We start from the raw sequence: 10,252 nt of genomic DNA, 5'->3' as shown, positions 1-10,252 counted from the left end.
AAATCCATGTGCTGCCTTCAACTGAACTTGAAGGTAAACTGCATCTTGGCAGTGTTAGTTATCATCCATTAGAGACTGTGTGGAGAACACTGGGCTCACTTCCCTTCAGAATGTAGAATGAGTTAAAATCGAGGTCCTCGAGGTGAAAGGCTAATTTTTTATCCACTAAAGGAGTCATTTCTTTTTTTTTTTTTTTTCCTATTAACCAACTAAGAAAAGAAAGATTGTATAGTGACTAGAAGTATACTGTAAATATTGGGGTTAGCAGAAGTCACAGGGAAACCTTTCAAATAATAAGAAATGGTGATAGAAAGAGTAATACGGTGAATTTGTATTGATAGAACAATCATTAATCCCGTATCCTCACTTTCATTTGCATTAAAGAAGCAGCTGACCACAGTTTTGTGGTATTGTTTGTCCTTGCTCTACTGAAACTGTTTGGCGGGATGGCAAGTTTACGTCTATGAGTATATGTGCACATGTGTGCATGAGTGTGTTTAAGCAAGAATGTTGGTAAATACACTGAATATTTTAAGTTCCTTGTATTAGAAAACAGTGTATGTGCCATTCAAATATTTTAACTATATGCTATAAAAGACTACTTAGGTTTATTCTATTATGTGAATCCAGACTCTGTTACTTTAGCAGCTAAGGACTATCACTTTAAGCAGTCCTATCACAATCTTATAAACTCTCAGGGAAGGACTTAAAACACTCAGAATCTGATGAAAACTGTTATCTCCACAGATCCCTGTGAGCTGTTATGTACATTTTTGGTCTTGTGCAGAGGCTGTTGTCACTCCTGCCTGCTATATACTCTGTGGCTTGTTCTATCCTTTATAGATGCACCAGACAAAACTCACTGAAGTGTTCAACACTGTTAGCCACTTAAACAAGCAACTATTCACATCATTTTTCAATGACAATAATCTGAAATCCTAACTGGGCAGACAATTTTAACTAGAAAGCTGGGAAAGGCTATTTAAAACAGAAATAAGTAGGAAGTAACCAACCTTGAATCATTAGGGTATTTAAGAAAAAATAAACAGAAAACAAGCAAGTGAAAAATCAGTGATAAAATTAAACAGTAATGATGATTTATAGCAAGATACTCTGAGACATGACAGAAGTCTCAATACACCAAAAGGAAAATCTTGTTTGCTCAAATTATTTGTTTCTTCCGTCTAATGAATGTAATTCTAATATACAAGTGATAACACTGGCATTTCTTTGAAATGTTGATTCAGTTTAATTATGAAAATCACCAAGGTATTTTCTGGCTGCTGCATCACTCCCTGTACTAAGATTAATCACATCAACATCATTCATTTAATCTTCAAAGAGGAAGCAGTTGTCCACAAAAGCCTTCAAATAGCTTCATTAGTGCAATTTTTCAGACTCGAACACTTAGCTGGCAGCATATGATTGAGAGTAAGGAAGGTCATTATATTCATCTGTTTCCTAATCCCATTTTTTTAATGTTTCTACATTTTTTTTCTGTGGAAATGTGTAAGCTCTGTGTTTTTGCCCTTTGTTTTGAACATCCAAACTATGTGCATTTCACAAACAAGGCAGAACAGTTGGTGGCTATCATTCTTTATTCAGTTTGCAGAGGGATGAATTTGAACCAGAATATGCTCCTCTCCTGAGCTCCGCCAGTGATGATTTAACATACAGCATGTTTTTGTCACCAATCACTAACACAAAAGCTCTTAAGAGGTGTTTACTTAAACATGCAAACAGGGTTAAAAAGGTGAGACATGGAGCAATGTGCCTAGTGTTTTCTCTGCCAGACTGAGACCTATTAACAATGTTTTAGAGAATAAAAATAAGCCCAGCCTCTTTCTATTATTAATATTTAATTGCATGCTAAGAGCATCATCCTCTTCAGACTACTATGGATGCTGAAAAAACTTTCCTGGTTACTGCTTCATATTACTTAAAAACTTCCCTAACACAGCTGTTCATTTTCAAAAAATCATGATGCCCAGTGTCCAATTAGCTACTGTTACGGCACAGTCTTTGAGCAGTTTTAATTTGAAGAAACATAGCAATGCAATCCACCACACCATTCAGGGCAGAGAAGCTCACCACCGAGATCGCAGTGACAGCATGGTCGGGCATGATTATACCATCAGCATAGCACTAAAACAAGCACTGGTCAAAATATACTTAGTTCTATCATTAAGAACCCAAACTGTCAGTTAAGTTTTGAAGCTATGAAAACCGAAGACTTTATTAAAGTTTCTGCTAGCACATTTGCCTGCAGCTGTCAGTGCTGTGCAGAAATCAGTCAGAAGAGGGGAAGCCTTGAGATGTGAGACAGCGAATGCAAATTTAGTAAATAAACTATTTAAAGGTATTTTTTTTTTTTTTTCAGTTTTAGGTGAGGAGAAATATTGATTTTATATTCCCAAAATCACTTAGGCAAAATTTCTTTTAAATGGTTCTTAACAATGTAGTGGATTGCCAAGATTACAAACAAGCAAATTATTCAGAAGCTCCCAATAAGGATGGAAAGATGCATTTGAACCACAACTCCATTTCCTTAATTAATTGCTGGATTTTGTTGGAAAAGAAGTGTAGGAGAGCTCCATAGCTATAAGGCTGTATGCTTCAGTTGTCACTGCCTTTCCTTCAACTAGTTATATTCCTCTCCCTGGCATATGAACAGTGCTCCTGCTCCTTCCTACCTTCAGAACGCTAAAATCAATTGCTATATGAAAGAAAAGCATAAAATATAGGCTGTATTGTCCTCAATCCAACCACTGAAACTAGAAATGCTTTTATAATGAGAGGTCTCCTGAACAAATAAGGAATTTCTTTGTGCTTGTACTTAAAAATAAATAAATAAATAAATAAATAAATAAATAAATAAATAAATAAATAATATTCTCAAAAGCTGTCATGTTAGCATGACTACTACTACACCCCACTTGTGCCTCTCTCTAGGAGAAGTTTCTCCAAATCTCGTGTGGGCTGAAGAGCTTGGGTTTTAAGGTTTTCTACAGGTGCAATATTCTACTTATAGGAGAGAAAAAGAAACCATAACGTCAGGTGTATTTATAGAGAAGCTTCCATCCTTGAGCTAATCTATGAAATCCAGTGGACTGCTTTTCTCCTTGTGCACAATTTGGCTGTGGAAGAGTCATGCAGGAGGACTTCTTGTTCTTAGAAATGATTCAAAAATAGTTGTGGAAACCGTTTCATTTAGGGCAGAGGTCATGGAATAGTGGATCAAAATGGCTGGAAAGTCAGAGGAGCCTCATGAGTTAGTCTCCACCAGTCGCCTGGATATTTCAAGTTATATTGATATCTTTGTTCAAGGTGTCAGAGACTCCAAACACATGTATTTCTATGCCAAACTATTTGTCACAACTTTTCTTGCAGAATCCGAAGTCTTCTGTAGTGGATTTTTTCTTAGGAAAAATAGCAAGATAGAAGTTGGGATCCCTGCAATTTTTCAAATCTTTCCATGGGTTTCTTTCAGATCTTATCACTGGATCTTGACAGCATGAGGCCACATCATTTCAAGCTGTGAAAAGCAGAGGGAATGACCAGGCTGATCTTGCAATTTGTCTCACTTTACTAGAATAGCTAGAAATTGTTACTCAAAGTAAGCTTATTTCTGCTTACTACCTTCCTTCTGAGGGACATGGGGAAATATTAATTATTCTACTCTGCACTTCTAAATAAGTCTTTGAAAAAACAAAACAGAATAACTTTGTCTGCCTGGGACTGATCCATCCATCAAAGCATCTAGCAAAATCAGTACATTTCTAGTTATTTAGCCTTAAAAGGTTATACTCGGTTGACATTTTTGGTCACTTTTTATCCAGATGATGTTATCCCATGGAACCCAAAAGCCTGTGGGTCTCTGTCAGGCCATAAAGGAAGGAAAGCTCTTCAACCAGGTCTTGCTGTGACAAATGTGGGTTTTACACACTACTCTTCTCAAATCTGTGTTTTCATAATTACACACTAGTTCTCTGAGAATTCTGAATTACACAATGAGTCTAACCAAGATGTATGAAAATTCCCCTTCAGTTATTGGGTGGAGAGATGAAAATAAAGATAGTCATAGGGAAAATATTTTCAATTGATCCGCCTCGCACCGTCTATTTACAATGTAAACATTTATTTTGCTTGCTTCCAGTGTTAAATGAACTTTTGCTATTAAACCAGAAACAGACTGCTGAGTGACAATGTGCAGTGCGAATTAAAGATTGTTAAAGACCTTGTATCTAAAAAGTAAGCTAACTGCTCTAGAGGAATGACCTGCAGAGGCGACTATGAATACAAATACAATATATTTATATTGCCGCTAAAAACAAATCAGAATTCACCTCCCCAAAAGTCACACTCTGTCTTTTTTTGTGTGTTAACAATACACAAGGTTTCAATCAAAACTGGTACCAAGTGAAAAACCTTCTTCACAGAGCATGAAGAAGTAGAGATTCACCTTTCTAACCACCTTCTTTCCTGTCTTCTATATATCCTCATAAAATATTTACTCTGCTGCTGAATGACCACTCTGATTATCCTTAGACTCCTTTTCAGTTTCCCTGATGATGTCATGGAAATGTTAAAGCCATTATGCTAAGCTAGGACCTCCATCTCCCACGACCTCTTGGCACTGCTTTCTGAGGACAGCGTGATCCTTTTACATAAAAGTTACTCTTCCTTCGGGTCATCAATAGGCAGACTCGTAAGGCATCAGCATTTCCATCCATGCCAATAAAACTTAAGCCAAGTCATGTGAAAAATGACAACTCCGTTTTGTATATACAACAAAGTGACCAAAATGGTTACTGGAAGGGACTGTGGTTTCCTACGGGAAAATAGGTGTGACTTGATGGGTCCACCCCATAGGTAATACACGACATTCCTTTTCATTAAGTGATTAGGGAAGTGATTAGCGACTAGCACCCTGCTCTAATTATCTTTAATGCAGTGTTTCAAATTGATCATGCATAATGCAATTAGAAATCATAATTAAATTAATTTATATTGATTTAAGCCTGTATAAGTTGTTAATAACGATAGGCCATTACATTAATTCCTACAAGCCAACATTAATGTTTTCGATGCTCTGTAACACACCCGCTTCCCCCCACCCCCCGCCCGGCGCTTCATCGCGGGGTTCCGCTGGCGCGGGCCCGGACCCAAGGCTACGGTTTGCCCTCCCTGCGGAGCCCGCTCTCCTTTCCTCGGAGACGCCCAGAGGGAAGCTCAGGGCTTCAGAGAAGCCGGGGAAGAGAAGTGGGGTGTTTGTTAACCAAGAACAACCCCCAAAAAAGCGGCTCCAGGCGGCTGGCAGCGCGGAGGAGGGGCCCGGCCGCAGTGCTCCTCTGGAACTTGTCCCGTCGCTGCCTGGCACCTCTCAGCCGTGAGCGGGCGGTCCGGGGCCCAAAAGACTTTTTTTGTTCAAAGAGAAAGATCCCCGCTATGATAAAATCCCTCAGCGCTGGGGGTGATCAAATGATTTCAGAAAACAATTTACCCTTGGATAATATTTCTTTTAAAATGAATGCAGGATTGGATTGGAGAGGCATGAATTCTATTATATGTACAATTTAATCACGGGGTATTTAAAATAGACATTTCCATCTAAAATCCAATCAGAAATCAACACGGCACCTCGAGGCATTAAGATGATCATCTCCATTTTGCATTTGTAAACTGGTAGGAATAAATGTGGCTTCTGGATACCAAGAGGTCAAGTACGGCTGCTCAAATATTTTTCTTACAAAATGACGGATTTATTAGACAAATAAGTAGCCCGGCTGATGCAAAACCCCCAGTGATTGAATTTTGACGTTGAGTCAACAACAACTCGAACTACATCAGTGCTCCGAGATTTAGTTAGGATGGAAGAGATTACTGAACAAATAGGAGGCAGAAATGAATACAGATTTCCTAGGATCTGCCCCTGGCACCCTCTTCTTGACATTCCCCTCCATATGCCATCCCTATTCATACTGTATTCTAATTAAAGGACCTGGCTACCTCTTCTGATTTTACAAGAACTTTTAAATAATTAGTCTGGTGGGTGTTAAAAGGGAAGGCTTCAGACATGAGGGGATTTCAGTCCCTTTAGAATGTATCCCCGGCTTTGCAGTCATCGCAGTCGCTTCCTTGAGAAAGGGTGGAAAACGCCTCTGATGAGACTGCAGACGGAGATGAACTCTGCTCTCACCGCCGTATGCAAACACGGGCATCTCGGCTCGTTTCCAGCCCATTCAAAGAGGGTGCTTGGCGGCTTTTTGTTTTGTTTTGCTTTGTTTTGTTTTGTTTGTTTTCATTTGGGATTTTTAAGGGATTTTTCTCTCCGTTCCCAGTGGAAGGGTTCAGGGATGCAGCATCCCTGGGAAAATCTCTCCACAGATCCCAGCGGATCTCTCCCAGCCCTGTACAGCAAAGGCAGTGGAGTTGGTCGCGTGAACCTGTCCTCTCCGCGCCCACCCTCTCACCCACACACAGATGTGTGCCCCTAACAGGTTAGGGATGAGCGATGCTGGCCGGCAGGGAGCTAGGCATGGGCTGGAAAGCCTAGGTGAGCTGTGGGAAAGCTGTGTTATTCTTGCTTCATTTCTTCAGCGCTTTGGAGCGTTACTTTTACTTGCTAATCACGAAGGGCGCTTAAATAATTGAGAATACGTTTAAGCATAAAGCAGTCAGTTTCTAATCTTTTCAGAGGAAAAGGGACTAATCTGCACCTGCTGTGAGAGTCCTTTTTTTTATTATTTATTCTGTATGTTACTTCCACTCCAAGCTGGACCTGATGGCTCCAATTAAAGCAGAGCCTCGCGGTCTCCACATCCTCCCTTTCCCAGACCCTTTTTCCGTTCCCCTCTTCTCCGCAGATATAAACTTTTCCTGTACGGAGAAGAGGGAGTGGAGGAATCTTGCCAGGCACCGTTTAGATGAGGTTGTAATTATTTTATTGAAGAGAAGCTCTTCAGAATTCCCAGGCTCTTCAGATCTATTGTATCTCGTATAAATTTGTAGAAAAGAGAAACGCCTTGTCTGCTACAGTGATCTGAATTGAAATTTAACAGGGGAGATCTCGAGAGCAGGATTTTAACGTACATTCTCTCCAGTTCAACAGTGGGGAAGAAATTATTTCATAAGGCTTTCTCTTGTTACCTATTTTCCCTGACGAGTTTTTACACTGGGAAGAGACTTCTCGGAGTATTGCCAAAGTTAATTCCACATTTATATTTCTGTAACCTACTTAGGATGAAAAAAAAAAAAAAAAAATCCTGTCAAATTAAAGTGAGTCCTCCTGTCTTGCCTGCTCCCAGCAAATAACTTGCAGCACCTAATAAATCCAGATGGAGTTCCTCATATAGCCCGGTGCAGAAATAATTATTGTCCTGGCTTGTTTCATGTCAGAGGCCTCTTCGGCTCATCTGTCATGAAACCAATTTCACTTTATTTACATCCATTTGCTAGTTTAATTACTGTGCTGATGAATAGCCTGAAGGAATTAAGTTACGAGTCTTTGGAAACCTAAAACGACAGATATATGGGTTACCTTTTAAATAGAGGAAGAAAATGATGGGTGATGTATGCAGCAAAATTTAAAGGTAATAAGAGGCTTTCTCTCGCTTGGTGGACATGCAGAATAAACTGACAGCCTGCACATTTCCCTCTTGTCTTGATGCAAAGTATTACCCAGAAAGGTTTATGTTGTTGTATTTTTTTTTTTCAGGTTAAATGTGATTTTTATTAAAGAAAACATTCCAGAAAACGAGTGCAGGATTTAGATCTAAGCATGGATGCACTCATTATTTTTCCATCCGCTGAAAGGGGAGAAAATGTCAGCAAATAAGTCTGTTTTAAAGACTGACTTCAACACAAGCCAGTACTGCCCAACTCGTAAGCTCACTACCGTGTACCCTCAATCAGAGAAATTTTCTCAAACCCTTCCTCGCCTGAACTTGATTCTTTGTGATGCACTATACCAAGAGGTGATTTTAACGGTATAGATGACACTGTTCTTTAGGCAGACCTACAAAGAGCATAGTTCTCCACGTCCCTGATTAAGTCCCTTTCTTCTTCCCCACAGTGCCTCATTGTTCTGCCGCCGTCGTCCTGCCCTTCCCCTTCCCCCATACATAACTTTCTTCATCAGCTCTAGCACTTTTTTAAAAGCTAATAAAGAATTTCAAAACTTTATGCGGCTTGTTTCTAAGTGAGAGATCAGTCTGTTTGAGGACCTTTATGCATCGTGAAAGAAGAGCCAAACAACGCAGCAGTCTTAGAACTGCTTTTGGGGTATTTTTTGCCCGGGTTGTGTCCCGACCTGTCACCTGCAAGCCTGTGTGAGCCAACCTTGCAGAGAAAGCCTCCTGAAATGCCCTGTCTTCCGAGCAAGGGGCAGAAAGCAGCCCTGGGAGCATGTGCAACTTCTGAGATACACTGAACACATCAGGGCATCTCTATTTTCCTGCACCGCAGAAGTTTAGGCAGTTCTGTTTTGAGAGCTGCATCAAAGAGCAGAAAAGCTAAGGCACACAGTGGCTCTGACACATCTCTCCCTGCTATTGCCACTGCTATTGCCACTGCTACTGCCACTATTCCTGGAACTTTTGGGATTATTTCCAGGAGTCCCACAGGTTTAGCCACCATGAAGCAAACCTCTGGAGAATAAATGATGTCCTGTAAGAGGGGATACTTATCAGAAGCGTTGCCGTTGGAGACAAGGGAGAGGCAGAGGGTCCCCGTTGTCTCAGAAGTTGAGTAGCATCTTCAAACTGAACCCTCTGCAAGGGGAAAAGTGATACGTTTCCCCCTCCTCCCACAGATCTCGCCATCGGCTGGCCTGAGCTACACGGGGGTATAAAGGAGTGGATCAAACGAGAGTTACAGCTGCGTGTTCGAGGTGCTTTAAGTTTTACAGCAGCGAGAAATGAAAGGAGAAAGGATACGGCAAAACAGGGTGGGGTATTAAAAGCTCTCTTTTCTCTCCCCCTCCCCTCTCTCTCCTTTTCTCTTTCTCCTCCTTTGATTAATAGATCCATGTGGCTAACGGCCTGACATATGGTGTGCGAAGCAGCTTGAGATGGCACCTTAGGCGTGCCCTGCGGCCATTACCATATTAGAGGCCCCCGCGCGCTCAGCCGGCGCTCAGCGCGCCGCCGCCCGGCCCGGAGCTGTCCGTGGTACTGAAGCGGGGCTGGTCTGAGCTGTCCATAGTGTTGAAGCTGGGTTGCCCCTAGCTGTCCGTGGTCTGAAGCGGGGCCACATTTGCCTCGCCGCCCGAGCATGCCGGTTCCTGCGCCCCTCTCCAAGAAATACACACTCGGAAGTCTTTTTCTGCTGGAGGTGTGGAACTAATGGCATCAAAATCGTCTCTCGACCATAAAATAGGGATTCCCCCCTCCCTCACCATCTAGAAAACAAACAAATTAATACTTTACTACAGAAAACACAAAAATTGCCTTGTATAGTCACATTTGAAATACAGTGCGAGACTGAAAAGCAGGAAAAAAAAATTAAAAAACAGAAAAAAAAGAAAAAGCAGGGGTTCTGAAAAAAGTTAGGAAGCACTTCTGCAGTAAAGTGGCTTTAGTAGTAACTGGTAGAGGGTGAGGGAAGATGACCCCTACCTTGTCTGGAGACAGGAATGATGGCGCACAATGCAGTGGATGAGAATGAGGCAAAACATAAGTTTTATTTAATTCTTTTCAAGCCTTTTGACAGAAGTGTAAATCACTCCCTGCACCTTGCCTTTTAGTCTCCCATAGATAACTGCCCTCTCTCTTTTGAACTTTGTTCTGGCTGTTTTGTTGGGAAATAAATGTTAACACCAGATTAAACGTTTCAGGTAGCTGCATCTTCTGATTTCAGGAAAATAGTGTTAATAAGGAGCTTTGATGTTGCTTTACTTTCAGACTGTATGCCTTAAGGCAGAAAAACGCATAAAGGTAGATGGAAAAGTAAACTGCCAGAAGCGAAGAACACCCTCGCTTTCAAAATCCTGTAAGTACTCTACTCTCCCACATCAAACCGATCCTATGCAGAGCATCAGTCGCTGGGTAGAGGTTCTCTCGCTTTTGCAAACATCTCTGTTTTCAATGCACACACAACAGTGTGCACACCCGTGTGTACGTGTGCACTCTAGTGCATGTAGTTGTTAGTGAAAAGTTGTTAATGGAAGTGAAGAATATCGGGAAAAATACGAGAGACTCAGTGCTCCATTTTTTTTCTTCCTTTTCTTTTTTCTTTTTTTTCTTTTTCTTTT

This window comes from Meleagris gallopavo, chromosome 1 (assembly GCF_000146605.3).
Source record: "Meleagris gallopavo isolate NT-WF06-2002-E0010 breed Aviagen turkey brand Nicholas breeding stock chromosome 1, Turkey_5.1, whole genome shotgun sequence".
Taxonomy (NCBI): Eukaryota; Metazoa; Chordata; class Aves; order Galliformes; family Phasianidae; genus Meleagris; species Meleagris gallopavo.
Note: the sequence above shows the minus strand (reverse complement) of the source record.